Source organism: Pyrgilauda ruficollis, unplaced genomic scaffold, assembly GCF_017590135.1.
Source record: "Pyrgilauda ruficollis isolate IOZ18807 unplaced genomic scaffold, ASM1759013v1 scaffold1911, whole genome shotgun sequence".
Taxonomy (NCBI): Eukaryota; Metazoa; Chordata; class Aves; order Passeriformes; family Passeridae; genus Pyrgilauda; species Pyrgilauda ruficollis.
This window is the reverse complement of record NW_024518219.1, coordinates 1-3614: the sequence shown is the minus strand read 5'-3', so window position 1 is coordinate 3614 and position 3614 is coordinate 1. Positions and strand designations below refer to the sequence as shown.

Genomic DNA, 3614 nt, shown 5'->3' with positions numbered 1-3614 from the left:
ATTGTTAATTTTTGAAGTTCTAAAATGTTTCAACTGATGTAATATTTGTTTGGAAAAGTGTGTTAAAAACTCCTCACTGGAGGGTTTTATAATTTTCCATCTTATTAAAACAATTCCAGTGCAGACTCTAGTCTGAACTGCATTTCACTTCTGGGTCTGCAGTAGAGGCAGCACTGCTGATGTTCTGTTGGTACAGGAATGTAACTGCACCAGCTCAGGTGCCATGCAGGATCCAGTTCCAGGGGGTTTTCCATACCCCTGAGGGACATCCTGAGACAGGACCAAACAGGCAGGCAGATATTCCATGGTGTTGTTTGATGAAGGTTTTCAGTGCTGCACAAAGAGGGGCATGTTTTGGGGAGGAGTGTGTCCATCCCTGTCATAAACAGCATTGCTTGCATAACTCATGTGGAAATCAAAAATGGGGTAGGAGGAGGTGTGGACTGGGATTATGGGTGTGGAGAGGCAGGTAAATAACTTGTATTCCATGAGTGAGGGATGATATACAGCAATGCCCTGAGTGGGTTTTGTGCCACAAACTGCTCTTTGCCCTCATCCTGGCAGTGATGGGCTTGGAATGGCAAATTTGGGATGACTGGGGTGGCAAAGTATTAGATTGCAGCAGGGGAGTGTTGGCTCTGGGTAATGAGTGTATCTGCATTTCTGAGAGTGCAGAATATTTGGTGCAATGTCCTCTAACCTGTTTGTCAAATACCTATTCCATAACCAGTGATGGGATGAAAATGAACACTGGGTTATTTGTCCTGTTATTTATTCTGTTAATTCATGTTTCAGTGCACAGCATCTCCTGTGCATGTGGATAATGTGGGGTTTTAACTGTTGCACAGTGTATAATATTATTAATATAACCTTTTATTGTTAATTGCCACGTTCTGCCAGCTCCCCTCCTCTGGGAAGCTCAAGTCAGTGTCTCTTGACCAGTATAGATCCCTCATGAACCTACTGCCTAGAACCTCAGCCCTGCCAGTCATTGTCACCTCACCCACAAGCCCAGGGCAGCTTCTCTTCTGAATTTTGGAAGAAGTGCTAATGAAACTTGAAATTGTGGGAACACTAACTCAAAAATCACCAGCCCACCTGATCTGCAGCTGGTGTAAAGGGGTGGCCAGACACTGTGCATGGACTGGGGAAGGTGTGGAAACTTGGAGTAGCTCAATCCCTCTTTTCCAAGTGTGGGTCACATTGAAACTGAGTTGAAACCTGTTTTCCTGGCTTTTCTCCTGGAAATCATCTGCCACATCCAGATGTGTGAGTGGTTTGAAAAGGATACTGTGACGCTGCACAGGAGTGTAGCTGTACCCACAGAAAATAGTTAACCCACCATTATCCTGAACTCTTTGTTTTTAAATAAATTATCCTGAGTAGATTTACACACTCCTTCTTGAGGTGGGAAGGGAAATTTTTTAAGAAACAGCTTAATTTTCACCTCAGAGTTCCCTTGTAAAAATCCCCCTTCTGCATGGTAAAAAGCCATCAGGTAGGACTGTGTTATCTTTTAGATATGAATCCCATGTTCATTAGAACTAGGGAGGGAAATCCCTTGGAATTTGTTCAGTGACAATCTGTAGATTGTTTTTGTTTCACCTTCTTGCAGGTGAAAAAGGAATCGGCAAAACAACTGGGAAGAAGCTGTGCTACAAAGGCACCACATTCCATCGTGTGGTTAAAAACTTCATGATTCAGGGTGGGGACTTCAGTGAAGGTAAAATGGGCTTTTAAAACTGCCAAGTTTGAAATGGAACAGAAATGTTGTCATTTTTGTGTTCATAACTTCAGAAAATACAACAGAAGTATTACAATGCCATTAAAATACTGCATTTGTGTGAAGTATAGCATAGATCACCCATTTTATTGTTAATTTTTGAAGTTCTAAAATGTTTCAACTGATGTAATATTTGTTTGGAAAAGTGTGTTAAAAACTCCTCACTGGAGGGTTTTGTGATTTTCCATCTTATTAAAACAATTCAAGTGCAGACTCTAGTCTGAACTGTTTTCACTTCTGGGTCTGCAGTAGAGGCAGCACTGCTGATGTTCTGTTGGTACAGGAATGTAACTGTTTGAATGAGTTTAGAATTAGTAATAAAACATTGAATGAGCTAGAAATGTTTTAAAAGTTTCCAGAAGGAGTTTTCCTGGATTTTTAGTTCCTTTCCTGAAATACCTGTCCTTACCAAAATGTCTGTTTTCACTGTGTCCTGAAATCCTGGGCTTGACCAGAAGAGCCTGAGGAGGGAATGTCCTATTTTGAGAGTGAAGTGCTGGTGGAATGTTGTGCACAGCTTTTGTATAAATGAAACAAAAAGTTTTCAGCAAAAAGTCGTTTCATTGCTGCTTTTTAATCTGTAGGTAATGGAAAAGGAGGTGAATCTATTTATGGTGGCTATTTTAAAGGTAAGAGCAAATATGTCTTTGCAGATTCTCTGTTCAGTCCTGAGATAAACAAGTCTTGATTCCCAAACTACTTAATGAAAACAGGTTCACTCATAGATCACCTTTTGCATGAAACTAATGTTGCATGAGAATTCCTTTTATATGCATGATTTTTTGATAATTTTTTTGTTAATATTTAACTTAAATTGACAATTAATTAAGGCTAACATAATTGGTTAAACATGGCTTTCAGCATGGAGGCTAGGCAACTTTATTCATGAATAAACTCCTATCTTCCTGCCTAAAACTGTCAACATATTCTTTTGTTTATAGAGAATGTGGTCTTTTGCAAAATGAAAAGGTAAGAGACAAAAGCTCAGTAACACAAATTCAAACTCTGTTCCCTTGTCCCCTCCCTAGTAAATATATAGACAACTGCTAAGTCCCTTTGTAGATGGATATCTGTGTTGCTTGGAGAAATGAAGAGTTTGTGTCTAACCTTTCTGAGGGTTAATGACTTATTCTGAGAGAAAATCCACATAATTCCAGCTCTAAACAGTGATTTCTTCTTTTGTTAATGTCCCTTTTCCTCCCCTTCCCTACTCAAGGTTTGTATGCTTAGGGTTCATTTCTGATTGTATTTGTCTGCCACACAAGTCATTTTCCTTGCAAAGAATTGATAAATAAATGTGCAATTACCTTTTGTAAAAATCTGTTGGAAGGAAAATGGTGAGTTTTTAAATTATTTGCTTGAAGACATACAATTATTTCTTGAAAAAAACCAGGTGGTTACTGTGATATTCAAGTGTTAAGACAGTGAATATATTTATTTACAGCCTCTGCTTCTGTGTGTGTTGCAAGTAGCTCTGGTTAGATGCATGAAACTAAGTTTGTTTTAAAAAAGAGACATAGTTTGATGTGGGACTATTAAGGTTTTAGTCAAGGAAAGGCTTGAACAGATCCATTTACTAAGAAGTTACTCAGGGTTTGTTTCTCATGGTGAGTGCTAAGTATGCAGGATTGTGTTTTGATATGTGATCTGAAAATTAATAGCTTTGTACATTCAAATTAGTACTTTTATCTTTGGAAATGACCTGGAGAAGATCTGGTTTTGTATTCTACTGTACAACCAGAACTCCTCTTTAATTCACTGCAATATAAAATGCATGTTCAGTTTACTCTTAATGGCTTTTATACTTAGATTCAGATACAGAGAGGTTTTT

At 38.5% G+C, this 3614-nt stretch overlaps 1 long non-coding RNA gene across 1 annotated transcript; it reads left to right on the top strand.

The window, feature by feature from the left end:
* Nucleotides 1-1604: 1604 nt before the first annotated feature.
* On the top strand, nucleotides 1605-2834 carry LOC121352658. The gene is made up of 3 exons (XR_005954982.1): nucleotides 1605-1723; nucleotides 2368-2412; nucleotides 2725-2834. It is a non-coding gene; the product is annotated as an uncharacterized LOC121352658 (long non-coding RNA).
* The last annotated feature ends 780 nt before the right edge of the window (nucleotides 2835-3614 follow it).